General features: G+C 47.1%; 1 long non-coding RNA gene across 1 annotated transcript in view; it reads right to left on the reverse strand.

The window, feature by feature from the left end:
• LOC106732795 (uncharacterized) overlaps positions 1–10,685 on the reverse strand; it is a 66,680-nt gene extending 55,995 nt beyond the window's left edge. Inside the window, exon 1 of the long non-coding RNA XR_012904595.1 lies at positions 9,613–10,685. This is a non-coding gene — a long non-coding RNA (uncharacterized LOC106732795). The remainder of the gene's footprint in view (positions 1–9,612) is intronic.
• Between the last annotated feature and the right edge of the window lie 4,580 nt (positions 10,686–15,265).

The raw sequence follows: 15,265 nt of genomic DNA on the forward strand, positions 1-15,265 counted from the left end.
CCTTAAGATAATTTCCCCTGCTATTATGCAGTTAAACCCAACAGTTCTGCCCCTACACACAATATTTGTCCACAATTGTCCTCACACCTTTCTTCTGCTCTTTCATTCCAGTTGGGTAGTCCACAGGAACTTGCAGAGATGCAACAGCCTTTCACAGACCTCAGCTAGGCATTCAATCTTTCCTTTCTAGTTACTTTCTCCCTGCCTGTTAGAAGCAGCTTCTTGGTACCCCAGTTGCCATGAGTTTAATTGTAGGGAGGGAAAGGAGGACATTTAAGATCAAATTTATAAAATGCGGGCCTTTATTTTCAGCCCAAAGCAACCTAAACTGAGCACCGATATGTGTTGACTTCAGTTAGAATTGGAAGCACGGTGAACAGGCAAACTAAACTCCGTATTCTCCCAACAAGGAGTGAGTAAACTGTTTACTCTTGCTCCTCATGGCTGGGTATGCTGATCACCTCCCAGAGTGGAGCCTTAAGTGCATGTACCCTGGTAGAGCTGGCTGCTTCATTTTTTAAAATCCAAAACTGTTTGAACAAACATTTGATCTGATTGATCAATTCCCCCCTCCCCCATTTTAAAAGCAACCGTTGAACAGTTTAAATTTTGATTTTTTTTATAAATGCCACCACATTTTTAACAGTTTAATTTCCTCCTGCCCTTAATCTTTCAACCACGATTATATCACTAATTTATTGCATAGGATTACATCAACCTCTAATATCGGACATTGGGAAAAACAGCCCATGAAGGGTGCTATGCTATTCAGTCACATAGGAGGGGGTTTTGCAGCTGAAACTCCTAGGTTGTGTCTGATTAACGTGACCATCATGACTGACTGATAATATCCTGAGCAAACTTTAAGATGAGCTAAGTTTTACTGGAAGGTTAACACCTTTGGGGCACCCTGCATTTTAATCTAGTGTACCCCTGTGATGGCGCTTTGGGGTTTTCCCATCTCCTGCACCCCCAAAATGGCATGAACAGACTCCACCAGCCAGTAGAAGAGAGGGAGTTTATTGCCTCTCCAGGATACAGCACAGCACAGATGTAATCTTGTTCCAGGGCAGGCCTAGGATGCCTCAGCCCCCCTTGAGATGGGGGAGTCTGGGCTCCTAAATCCCAGCCTGTTGCCTAGGCTGCTTCCTCCATGATACCAGACAGACACACACCCCCTCTCTTCCAGCCCTGTCCCCCAGCCAGGGCGGCATTCCACCTTCCTTTGTTTCTCTCCCTGGGGGGTAGCTGGTCAGACAGGTTGAGACACCCTCTTTGCATAATGACTCACCCCCTGCCCTGCTGGGCCATGCTGCCGCTAGCAGAGGTCCCCCACAGGCTGCTGCCCAGCATAGCAACCAGCAAGGTACCCCCACTACGTCACAACCCCAAGGTATAACTGCATTTTAAACCAGTAGCATATGGTTTTTGTGGCTTTGTAGGTACCTTCTTTAGACAGGGAGAAAGGATACTAATGAACATCCTCTGCTATCAGCCTTTGAAGCTGCTCTACATTTCTATCACTATTCTACATGCCTGGTAGGGATGTAAGAGACCACTACTTGACTATCTGATAAGCATAAGCTTATCAGATAGTAGACTAGTGATGTGACTAGTCACTCCCCCTCCCACTGCCTCTACCAGAGATAGACAGCAAAGGGCAGGGGGGTGGGGGGAGGAAGGAGCTAGTTTCCCCCTAGCGCTGTCTCCGCAGTGGAGGTAGAGGCACAGCAGGAAATGGCGCAAGCTTACACTGAGGCAGTCACTACTCAAGCTGCTTCTGCTGCAATTCTGCTTTTGAAATGTATAAGAGCCCCACCCAGGTAGGGCTCTTGCTACAGTTGAAAGGCAGAGGTGCCCTTAACAGACTAATCGAATAGTCAATGGAAATCTTATAGAGTAGTTGATTAGTTAATTAATCTAAATTTAACATCCCTACTCCCTGAGGAGATGTGGATACACTAGTTCAAATTGGATACTCCAGAGACCAACAGACCAAGGAAGTACTTTGGGCAGGCATGTCCAAAGTCCGGCCTGCGGGCCAATTGCGGCCCGTGTTCCGATTTAATACGGCCCCCGCTTCCTCCCCCTCTCCTGGCTCCCTGGTGCTTTTTTGAACTGGCGCGCCCAGCGCGCTGCTTCCAGCCGCGCCGCCACCACCTCCGCGGTCCTAGAGCCTGCCCTGTAGGGCACGTCCGCAGCCCCGCTTGGCTGCGGGTTCGCCTTGCCCCCGGGCCGCCGTGGGGCTGGCGTGCCCTGCGCTCTCTGCCCGCCTCTGACCCGGCCCTCACGCATGTTCACTTCTTCAAATCTGGCCCTCTTTGAAAAAAGTTTGGACACCCCTGACTTTGGGATAAAAGCCTGGGATTTAAGCTGACTCAGGGCCTTCTTCCTGATCCAGCAGACAGACAGACAGACCCCCTGGTCCACAGGTGGTAGTTTGGTCTACTGAGGCTCTTCCTCTCCTGTGTTGTTTCTCCTCCCTTCCCCCCCCCCAAAAAAAAGCCTGGAAGCTTACCCTGAACAGCAGCTCTGATTAACTTGTGACCACCAGAAAGGCCCTACTGTGGGATGCTGAAAACTTGTTTATTGGGGAGATGAAGGCAGAGCCTCACACCCACACAGTCTCAGTGCCTACGGTAAGAACTCCGCGCTGGTCATGCTTTCTGCACACAATGTCCCATGGATGGAAAAGATGAGAGAGAACATTAGTCAGGAGCAGTTCAACAAGAGGCTGAGCAGGTGCGGAATGACCGTGGGGTGTGCTTTTGACCATCTGAAGGCCCGCAGGCATCGTCTGTACAGCAAGCTGGACCTGGCCAATGACAACATCGCTATGCTTATAGCTACTTGTTGTCCCCTCCGTGATATTTGAAAGGAAGGATGAAAGCTTCACCCAGGGCTGGATCGCTGATGCTCAGTGCCTGGAAGCGGAGTTTGAACAGCCTGCGACCAGGGCTATTAGAAGAGCACAGCGAGGGGCCATAAGGATCAGAAAAGTCCTTGAGCCAGCAATTTGACACTGAAAGCCAGTTATATTTCTTGCGAAGCACAGTAGTGCAGTGGCTGCAATGCTGGGGGGTGAGGGGGGAAGGGGAGTGGTTTGATAGGTTCCTATGAAGCAATTGGTACAAGAGTCCCTGTTGCTTTGCAGGGTGTGCTTGCTTGTTTTCATGTATTAGAATAAGGATTGCTTCCCAACCCAAGGATTTTATATATTAAAAACAACAAATGTAGCATCCCCCCAACCCACATGCCACATCTGCATTTTGTGGGGGAGGGTGGAGACGGAAGGAAGGAGGCGAGACCCTGGCACATTTACAGGTTTTTCGGTGTCCAGGTAGCGTACGCAGCCCTGCCGTCGGAAGTGCAATTTGTGTACCTTTTTCCGAAAAAAAACGTTGTAGTGTAGACATAGGCTCGGTCATCTGATTTTTCTCTCTGGCTTTTAACCAACCAACCAAACTCCTTCCAGTCACAGAAGCTCAGCAAGTGTAAACTTACTAGTTATCTTAGAAGCCACACAAACCCCCGACATGAAGGGAGGCTGCAGCTTTTCTGGAGGTGTTTCCACTCCCCACCCCAAGTTATTTTTCTGAAAGCCCTAAATTGGACATGCTGTGGGAACAAGTTAACAGATTACTCAGCCTGCAGCTCATGGTGAATGAGCCCCTAAGTAGGTTTCTCTGAAGGACAAGGAAAAATAGCGAGATGCAGACTGAGTAGGGTGACCAGCTGTCTCTATTTTATAGAGACAGTCTTGATATTTGGGGCTTCTTAAATGGCTACCTATTACCAAGGATGAAAAACTGAGATGGGGGTGATTAATCTGTTCACCCTAAAAGGGGGACTGGGCCACCAAGAATTCATTAAGCATGAGGCTAAAACTGAAGGTCACACTGAATTCTACATTTCTTCCTTGCTCACTATGCTTAAATGAAATTGGCTGGGAAGGGAGACGCCTTTGGTTTTCAAGCTTCAGCCTCCATATTGCCTCCGGTACTTATTCATCCCCACAGAACTGGATTTCTTCATGATCTTGAATACATTTATCACCACAACATACCAGTAAGGTGGAGAAATGCAGATGGGGAACCTGAGGCACAGATTAACTGACTTGCCTAAATCCACACAGGAACACACACAGTAGAGCACAGAATTAAATGTGTTATCTTGCAAATCCCAATCTAGCCCCTACGGCCAGGATCCTCCTTCTCTGGGGTCATCCTCAAAGCTGCATCAAAAACATGTATAAATAACGCCCCCTCCCAAATGCTTTTCTCCCTTTCCCATTTGACATGAAGCTCCATCTGGCCACATCTGCATGATGCTACAGAGCCCCCGCCAGTTCTAAGAGTTCTACTGCTCATACGGTACGTCTAAACTACATGGCTCCGTCGACAGAGCCACGTAGATTTGTTGTTTTGGCAAAGTCAAATGAAGCCGCGATTTAAATGATCGTGGCTTCATTTACATTTACATGGCTGCCGTGCTGAGCCGACAAACAGCTGATCAGCTGTTTGTCCGCTCAGCGCGCTAGTCTGGACGCTCCCCTGCCAGCATCAAAGCCCTTTGTCGGCAGCCCCGATAAACCTCATCCCACGAGAAATAACGGGGCTGCCGACAAAGGGCTTTGATGTCGGCAGGGGAGCGTCCAGACTAGCGCGCTGAGTGGACAAACAGCTGATCAGCTGTTTGTCGGCTCAGCGCGGCAGCCATGTAAATGTAAATGAAGCCGCGATCATTTAAATCGCGGCTTCATTTGCCTTTGCCTATGTGTCTAATCTGCATGTAGTCTAGACACAGCCTTAGAGGAGTCACCGTGGCACAGAACCCATTTGCCATGGGATGGAGGCCCAGGTGGTGAGCTCCTCTCGTCTCACTGGGGATGCTCAGCAACTTGCAGGATGAGGCCCGCCCTGCATAAGTAGCCTCTCCCTTGGGAGTTCCATGGAGCAAACACCCCTAGGGGCGTGGCACCATGCCCCCGGTCTAGTGATATTAATATGGGGTAACTAAGATGTATTTTATTTAAGATCGATCACGTGAGATATCATCGCAAAGGTTGTGATTTACTGAATTGATTATATATTCTGTGGCAGGGGTGGGCAAGAGGCAGGCTGGATTAAGCCCATGGAGGCTCAAGTGGGTTTATCCAGCCCATAGATGCCCTGCTGCTCCCCTGCCCCTTAGGCCAATCAGAGCCTGGGGGGTAGAGGGAACTGCCAGCTGTTCAGAACAGCTGGTAGTTCTTTCTGGGAGGGGTAGTCAGGGGAAAGACTTCACATGATCCCCCACCCCCTGGCAGGGCCGGATGGAGGCATGGGCGAGCCGGGCAGCTGCCTAGGGTGCCAACCGATGAGGGGCGCCTGATGGCAGCTGTTAGGGGCACACAGCATCCCTTTTAGCTGCCATCAGGCGCTGCATGCCTGGCTCCCACAGCACCGCCCCCCCCCCCCATCTCCGGGGCACCGGCCAGCTATGCCCTGCCCCCCACGACCACGGGACCCTGCATGGCCGGGCGTGTGCGCCAGCAGCGATGGCCGGGGTGGGCTGCGCTTGCACCGTGCACCCATGCGCCCCGGGGTGGGCCTGCGCATGTTAGGGGGGCAGGCCTGCTCTCCACGGGTGGGCCCACACATGCGCCGTGTGCCTGGGGGCGGCGCCGCGCGCCCGGGACACCAGAATACCTCGGGCCGGCCCTACCCTCTGGCCAGTCAGGGTCTGCAGGTGGGGGAAGCACAGAAGTGTCTGACTCTGCCCCAGACCCACCCCGTCCCCCTGGCGCCACTTCAAAATGTCCAAAGTGGCCCCCCTTCTAAAATTATTGCCTGCCCCATATCTGCGAGCATGTTTTATTTCTGTATCTGATGTTGAGAATGACTGACCATGTACCAGAACAGGCAGAAGGGGGAACTGAAGGCTACTCTCTTTCAGCGAGCCCTTCAATACCATCTGGGGCTCCTGCAGCTATTGTTTACAGTGTAAAGGTAGCAGCTTGGGGCCCAGCAATTTTTTTTTAAAGGGTCCAAGGCAGCTGCTTCCCCTTCTCCCTTCCCCAAATCAGCAGGCTTGTTTTGTACCAATTACAAAAGTTTCTATGCCTGGAGAGTGCCCCCCAGACAAAAGTGCAACCAGTCTGGCTGGTTGGTTAGTGAACCATTAGGGAAGATCAAGAGGTCTTTAAAGATGCTAGTCTCCCACCTTTCTCAGAAGCTTCTTGGGAAGCTACAACCAACCTCAGACTCCTGGCTGCCTTGACACTGCACAGTCATGTGATCATGTCACCGGGTACTGGACTCTATCTTGGGCTACTTGTACTTTCCCTCCCCCTGCCAGTGGGAATCAAACCAGAAAACGAAGGATTCTGAGCGAATGCTGAGGTATGAGATCAGCAGGGTGGGTTCTTTTCCTCACTGAAATCGGTACCCAAGACTGAAACTGTGGAAGAAAGGACTTATCCCAGGCTGGGAGAGGGGTCTGGCCTGTGAAATAAGCTTGGTTCTTGTGGGCTTTTCTTTTTGAGTTGAGGGGAAGTTGGTGCCAATGAGCAAGTGTGTCTCACCATTGCTTCTCTGCCCAAGAGCCCTAAGCTGCTACATGACACATTACTTTAGCTGTAGAAAAAATGTGTAACTCCCATTCCATCAATGTCTACCAGATCTGTTATCATCAACCCTAGTGCTTTTCATCCCTAGATCTCAAAGTGCTTCATAAATCAGGTCAGTATTAACCCCATTTTACAGATGGAAAAACTGAGGTACAGGGAGGCAAGTTGCTTTACCTACTGTCAGCCAGCAGGCCAGTGGCCAAGTCACAAAAAGAACCTAGGTCTTCTGGTTCCCAAGCACAGAGATAATAGTCCTGGTTCTACACTGCCTTGTACTTTCTCTCCCTCCCTCTGAGAAGCAGGCATACCACAATGGAGTAGTAGAGTGTTAACACTTTACACTGCTGTATAAGCGTGTTCCTATTCAGATACATGTTGTGTAAGCAACCACGCAACAATTGGAGCATTTAAGAATCATGTGTAATATTTGTAGCTTTCTGCTTTTGCTTGCAGAAGAATGGAAGAATTTCCACAGACGAGTCTGCAAACAGAGGGGAGCTAAGACATTTGCATGCAAGATGCTAAGCATGGTGTTCTGCCCTTGTTTGGTTGGTTCCTCCATTGTAGCAGCTATCCACGTAGAAAACTCACCAGAATCAGCAAGGTTATCTACAGTGTGTTTTAATATATGGCTACAATGCCCTAATCCTTACACATTAGTCAGTAGATTGTCAGTGCTTTTCCGGAAATTCAAGGGGCCAGTGTAGACAGCTGGCAAGTTATTCTGGAAAAGCAGCTGATTTTCCGGAATAAGTGGCCAGTGTAGGCACAGCCTAGCAGTAATTAGTCCTTTATAATGTCAGCACATCAGTCACTGTGTCCATGCTGAATCCAAGCTTTCAGACACTATTCAGCTCTGTCCTTGGAAGCCAATTTTCCTATATTTTGAGATCTAGCTTCACCCAAAGCTAAACTAGGATGGACTTGAGAATGAAGTCTGACTTTATGTATGAATGTATTAGTAAAAAAGCAGCACCCAGGAAATGAAATAAGCTTCCTTAAAATAATGAGCCCAGAGGATTGAAACAGATTGCAGTTGCTTTGTTCACTTCCCTGTTTCTGACAAGGGCACAGTCTCAAAACCCTCGGGCATTTGCAAAGCTTCCAACAAAGGCACTAATCTAAGCTAAAGATCTTCTGTTCCCAAGTCTTTCCCGGCAAGATATTACAAGCCACTTCCTGGGAGTTACTGAGCTTCCTCAACTCCCACTGATGTCTGTTAATGAAAAATAGAGCAATGAAAGCAATCGCCATCTCAAAAGTGGACAGAGGTCAGACCATGCCTGGAGAACTCCTGATTGACTGAAGTTAATGGCCTTCTGCTAGTCTTGTGTCACTAACCTCCTCAGCTTGTCAAAAACCTACCCAAGAAATTCCTTCTGCCTTCCTCACTGCTTTATTAATAATTAATGAAAAGAAAATGGACTTGCCTAGAAAAACCACTGATTTAGTGCTGTACTAGCCAGCCTTTTGAACCTTCAGAGAAGTTCCCACAAAAATCTCTCCCTGTTAGCCTGTGCGAAACACCAAAAGCCTGGCTCTCTAACAGCCCCATTGCACTGCAACAGCAATGAGAAAAGGCCTTAAGGTAAAATTTTCCCCATTGGGATGTAGGCTTCTAAATCATTTGGGTATTTCTGAAAATTTTATTTTTACTCTAAATGGGAATCAAGCCCCAAAAACTGTTCCACAAGGGAGTCCAATGTATTCAAAAAGCAAAAGACTTGCTTTTCAAATATTTTCCAAGTCCCTGAAGTAGGGTCTCTGGTGGGGATGATTTAACTGTAGCCACAGGGAAGTCATCCCAATTTCTCTTTAAATTAGTTGTGAAATATAATAAGGGACTCATCTCCCTCTCACACTAGCTCAGTACCGGTCCCCTTTCTGCTTCCCTCCATCCCCTCCCTAAAGCCATGCATACAAAATAAGACAAAACATCTGCATAAACTGCTTATCTCCGCGCTAAATTGCTAACCACTATTCCTGATTCTATCACCCAGTTAAGAGCATATTTAACAAGTTCATAATGGCTTACAAATGGGTTGTCTCCCCCCAGATACAGTGTAATCCATCAGACTAGACCTTCACTAACACAATGCATTGCCAAAGGACTATCAAGATCTGTGCTGGGGTCTATCTGGAATTGCCAGCAGCTGTTTCCCCAAATATTATCAGCTTATCTGGAGGCTGGTGCAGTTGTTAAATTTTGTTTTTTTAAGAGTAACAACGGGGCAAGGTGGTTCTGGAGGATTTTAGGATTACCTGCAACTTTCTGATTGCTCCTGCTAGCAAACAAGGAGTGGAATAGAGCTGTCAGTTTACCAGGAAGTCGCTGGGAATGTAGAGATCCAGACTCAAAGTGAGAGCATTCAACTGCTCCATATGACAAGCTATTCATTAGCTAAAGGGCCATGATCCTTTTATGCTGTTTTAGACTCTGTTTCATGGGGGCTTTTACTAGTGTATCCATCAACACCTGGCCCAGCCTACAACATCAAGATCCATACTTTTGACTAAGATCAGATTGCTTGTCTTTGGTCATACAACATCCATCAGCCTGACTGGCATTTACCTTTCCAAAAGGAATCTCTTGTTGCTAGTGATTCCACACAAGCTATTAAAACGCAGCTTTGTCTGACATACTGAGTAATCATTGTTACTTCCATCATAGTAACACCTAGGTGGACCAATACGCTACACACTGTGCAAACACACAGAAAGCACTTGCTATCTGACAACAGACCGGTACACATGCAGATCAAGTGGCTTGTCCAGGACTGGGCAGCAGAAGGGTTAGGAACAAAACACAGGTTGCTCTCTTAGCCACTGTTTCTTGAGTTCTTTTTCACCGTTACCCATTGCATACACAAAGGGTTACTGGCACACAGAGACATTCCAAAAGAGTAGGACAAAAGCCACAATTAGACTACAGTGTCTTTTAACCTTTTCCCATCTGTTTTGAAAGTGTCCTCTCATTGCAATGTGTGAGCTAGTCTACTCACCTGCTAGGCAGCCCCCTCACAGCCAGGCACGACAGCTCTCTTGCAACTCCAGTGCCTCCCTGCCAAAGGTCCATACAGCACCACGGGAGCCACTTCTTTTCCAGTGACTCAGTTCTGGCAAGGCTTCCCCACGGGGGTCACAACTGTCCAAACTCAGAGATGCCTTCAACACAGACAGCATTCCCTGGTAGCAGAGCTCTTCCTGAGGCTGTCTTCAGCGACCGCCTGCCGGGCTCAGTACCCTGGCCGCTAGCTTGTCTGTAGGCCTCCTTCCTGGGGGGCAACATGGGAAACAACCCCCACCCTCAGCTCGGACTTCCTACCCAGTCTCTCAAATGCTCTCCCTTGCTTACTCAAGGCTCCCCCTGCCTGAGGCACTTTTCCCAGCTCAGCTTAACCTCCGCTTAAACTAGACACAAATTCCCCTTTCTGTAGCCACCTTCTGCTCTCACCGGGGAAGGTGCCTGATTCTGCTCAGGTGAGCCTCATTCATAATCAGGTTGGCTCAGCTCAGACTCTTAACCCCTCTCCCCGCAAGCCCCTGCTCTCTTACACAACAGTTTTGTGTTTGAATTTAACCCTTTCCCTACAAAGGAATAATTACAGCGGGCTGCCTAGGATTTTCAAAACGGGGGGCCTAAATAAGGTCAGGGTCCCCATCCAGGGCTGGTTTGAGCAGCTCACACGAGCCCTGCCCTCTCCATGCACAAGGCAAGTGTCTCTGATTGCTTGAATCTTGCTTGCCCCTCACCCAAACCATGCTCCCCCCTCCTCCCTGCAGCCTGACATCACCACTCCACCCGCCCCTCACATGTTTATCCACACCCCAGTTTTTTCACACAAGTGGGCACTGGTCCTGTTTGCTCAAGAAAATCTTACAGCCCTTTCTCTAATTTCTATGCCTGTTTGCTTGCTTGCAGGGTAATTGTGTGCTGCCTTCCCCCCTCCTGTTTCAATCCTCTGGCCTTGCTCTCTGGGCTTCCCTGTCACTCCATGAACATACAGCATCAGTAAGCGTCTGTGGAATATCTCTCACTGGCATAGTCACACTATAAGAGTCATGTGAGCTGCCTCTCCCATCAGAGTGTGAGAAACGCCATCCTAGGATACTCCCAGGCCTCAGGTTACTCAGAAGCTCATGTTACTGGCACGCTTGGATGATGCACAGGAAACGAAGGGACACACAATTCACTCCATCGGTCAACTTGAGGGGAATGATTCCACTGAGAGGGGCTGGCTGGGGTTTCCTCGACTTTGACCTACAATCACAAAATAGGCCTTCCCACTAACTTATCTCACATGCCCTGCACAGTTGAAATGCTGTTCAGCTTGGCACCAGTCCTCCTGCATGGTGCTGCAGGATTTCCCTGTCTCCTTTTGGGGCTCTTAGACACTAGTTGCCTGCAACTGTAAAAGCAAACGAATTTGTTTTCTTTTCTTATCTGCGAGCTCCATGAGCATTCAGGAGCCCTCCTTATAATAGTCAATGTGACAAGAAGTGAGGAAGGAGGTGTGAGCCTCACCTCAGAGTCTTTGGGTTCTGTGTCACAGTGTCAAGAACGTTACCAGGAAAGACAGTAGAGGAAGGTTATTCCCACAACTTTAGTCCTCAAAGGCTCCACACTAAAACAAGGATCCTACAGCCAGTTGAACAAATTGCTTCATTCATACCCTGGGAGGTGTGGAGCAGAGCTGCAGAAATGCTGTGGCCCTTTGGCAATATCAGACGGGGGTGCCCTCTCCAAGCATAACACTACATGAAGAGAGTTGTAAAGGGCTAATTAAACAAAGAGCGGGGCTCAGTTTTCCACCTATTGTGAAAAACTATTGCTCCTGCCACCCCTGTGTTGAAAAAGAACACATCCCATGACTAGGAGCGCTGAGAACAGCACGAACACTGCAGGGCATTGTTTTTCACCCTCAGGGACAGAGTTTTCCATTCCCAAACCGGACTTTCTGCTGCCGTGATGCAAAAGCCTGCTTCTGATCTCTGCTGTAAATCAAGCCTGCCTCCACTGAAGTCACTGTGGTAACAGGAGCATAAACTGGAGTAAATGACCTCAGAATCAAGTCCCCTGGCCACACATGGAGTCAAATATACTCTCCCACTTGCTGCCTCAGTGCCTCTCTCTGCTAGATCAAACAGTGCCCTTTTTCTGATGTTCCCCTGTGGCAGACGTTGGTGACTTATTTTCAGACTCACAGGACCGTGTATATTTTGAATGGGTAATGCCACTATGGAATACATTACTCTGAGGAACACTCAATTTAATGGCAGCCAGCATGTGACTGTGTCCAAGTGGGAAAGAAGATGCCAAGATGGATAAGGATGGGCTGAGTGCCTGGAGTCAGGGGCATGTGAGGACAGACTAGAGAGGAGTCGCAGTATGATGGGGTGGACCAAATGCCACAACACAGCATTGATCTAGTTGCCCTCTTAAAATCCCTTCTAGTCCTAAATTTCAATGATTCTATCAAGCTGATGACTCCTCTAATCTTATAACTAATACAGTAGTCTCACTGTCTTCATTATTACATCTTGGTCTTTTTAAAATTTGTTAGAAGATTATGCAATAGTTAAAATTAAAGAGACACTGTTATCTAGTTATATTTTACTTAAACAGAGCCATATTTCAGGTTGGCTTTTTAATACACTCTTTAATATTAAATGAACTATTTTGACTATTTAAAAAAATTTCACTTCAGTATTTTTTTTTACTTGTCTCAGTGGACACTGGTATTGTTGACATTGCCATGAGCATTTTAAGGAACACAGTTATTGGCATAAAAATGCCAGTAGAGTGAGCAATGTCTAGATTGTGAGTTCTTTAGGGGAAGGACCATTTTTTTGTTCTATGATTGCGCAGCACCTAGCACAGAGGGGGCCCTAGTGCACAAGTGTGATTTCTAGGTGCTACCTCAGTACTAACAATAAATAAGCTATCTCTGCTGTGTGAATTGTCACTCTTACAGCATCTGCAGTTCAATGCGATGTAACGGTGCGCTGTGCTCAGCTTATTTTTCCACATGAACCGGTTTTCTAATTGTATTAATGAATCATTTTGATGATTCCAGAATTTGGTTCCTTTTAATTCCTGATGCAAATGTGATCCCCACCCCCGTTGCTTACTGTTTTTGATGTGTATGTGTGAAAGGACAAAAGGAATTTCACTGACGAAGCAACAGTAAAACAGGAAATTTAAATAGAACCTGCCCATGTATCTACCTACAAATTTAGCTATCTAAAACTGAATCTAAATTCACAATAGATGCAATCAGAGTTGTAATGCTTCATCAGTGCCACTCCACTCATGCCAACAAAGGTAGAGAGTAAAGTGGGCTCAGGTGTTTTTATCACTGTTATTACTATCAGCTGCAATGGAGCAGCACACAGAAGCCCTGGTTGAAATCAAGACCCATTATGCTAGGCACCATATAAACACAGAGTAAAATAATTCCCTTCCCAAGAGCTGGCCATCTAAATAGATAACATACAAAATTATCACCCCTCCCATGTAGGATAAGAAATGAGATACAGACATTAAATTACTTACTCAAAACTACAGCTGAAGTCTTGGTGGACCTAAACTCAGGTCCTCTAGGGTACATCTACACAACCGCGTTATTTCAAAATAACTGATATTATTCCATTACATAGCCATTATTTTGAAATTATATAGCCATTATTTTGAAATAATATCAAGCTGGAGGATTTGAAGAATCCCAAGCATTGTTACAGGCTGGGGATCGAATGGCTAAGTAGCAGTTTTGCAGAAAAGGACCTGGGGATTACAGTGGATGAGAAGCTGGATATGAGTCAACAGTGTGCCCTTGTAGCCAAGAAGGCTAAAGCATATTAGGATGCATTAGGAGGAGCATTGCCAGCAGATCCAGAGAAGTGATTATTCCCCTTTATTCGGCTCTGGTGAGACCACATCTGGGCTGTGTCTAGACTGGCCAGTTTTTCCGGAAAATCAGCCGCTTTTCCGGAAAAACTTGCCAGCTGTCTACACTGGCCGCTTGAATTTCCGCAAAAGCACTGACTTCCTACTGTAAGAAATCAGTGCTTTTTGCGGAAATACTATGCTGCTCCCGTTCGGGCAAAAGTCCCTTTTGCACAAAACTTTTGCGCAAAAGGACCAGTGTAGACAGCTCAGATTTGTTTTCCGCAAAAAAGCCCCGATCGCGAAAATGACAATCAGGGCTTTTTTGCGGAAAAGCGCATCTAGATTGGCCACAGACGCTTTTCCGCAAAAAGTGCTTTTGCAGAAAAGTATCCATGCCAATCTAGACGCTCTGTACCGAAAATGCTTTTAACGGAAAACTTTTCCGTTAAAAGCATTTCTGGAAAATCATGCCAGTCTAGACGTAGCCCTGTAGTATTGTGTCCAGTTCTGGGCCCCCCACTATAGAAAGGATGTGGATGCACTGGAGAGGGTCTAGGGAGGGTGACCATAATGACTGGGGGACTGGAGCATATGATCTATGAGGAGAGACTGAGGGATTTGGGTTTGTTTAGTCTGCAGAAGAGAAGAGTGAGGGGGGGATTTGACAGCAGCCTTCAACTTCCTGAAGGGAGGTTCCAAAGAGGATGGAGACAGGCTGTTCACAGTAGTGAGGGATGGCAGAACAGGGAGCAATGGTCTCAAGTTGTGGTGGGGGAGGTCTAGGTTGGATATTAGGAAAAACTATTTCACTAGGAGGGTGGTGAAGCACAGGAATGGGTTACCTAGGGAAGTAGTGGAGTCTCCATCCCTAGAGGTTTTTAAATCTCGGCTTGACATAGTCTTGGCTGGGTTGATTTAGTTGGGATTGGTCCTGCCTTGGGCAGGTGGCTGGACTTGATGATCTTCTGAGGTCTCTTCCAGCTCTATGATTCTATGACTTCTTACTCCAACTCATGGTAACCCTCATTTCAAGAGGCGTAAGGGAAGTCGCAGGAAGAGTGTTCTTCCTTACACTTCCTGCTGTGTGGACAGTGCCAAAAGCCAAGTTAAGCTATTTCGACTTAAACTAAGCAGTTGATGTAGCTGAAGTTGCATAGCTTAATTCGACTTTAGCCCTGCTGTTTAAACATACCTCCAGAGTCAAGTCCAGGACCTTTCCAACAAAACTAATAACATTAGTTAGCTATAATCAAAGCAAAGAGCTTGGAAATAAAGCCATCCCTGTAGAAAATTTGCTGATTTGTTTCTGTGTGTATAAGAAAAGATCTCTCAGGGCATGTCTAAACTGCCCTGCACGTAAGACTACAGATGTAAGTGTTATGACCAACTATCTTCTTTGTTCTTGCCCACAGAGTCAACACTTTAGCAACACGCACCAAACTTCTGTGTCGTACTCATACCCCTGTAGTCCAAACTGCAGGACAGAGTAGATATGCCCTCAGATGCAGCATTAGTATAACTGAAGGAGTTTAAGTACAAAAGTGCATTGAGCAAAATATTAGCTTAGTATACATAACCTCACCTGGCTACGTGTATTGATTTGAATATAAAATATATTTATATGTAGTTCTTTTCTGAAGTGTTAGCTCCTTACCCTGCAACAATGTTTCATCTGGCTAATTTTCATTCTGTGTGGTTGCTTGATTGCTTTGGATCTTATGCATTTTAGGTGTTAATGTTTCTTGTACTTGTTATGTAGCTGAGGG

This window comes from Pelodiscus sinensis, chromosome 6 (genome assembly GCF_049634645.1).
Source record: "Pelodiscus sinensis isolate JC-2024 chromosome 6, ASM4963464v1, whole genome shotgun sequence".
Lineage (NCBI taxonomy): Eukaryota > Metazoa > Chordata > Testudines > Trionychidae > Pelodiscus > Pelodiscus sinensis.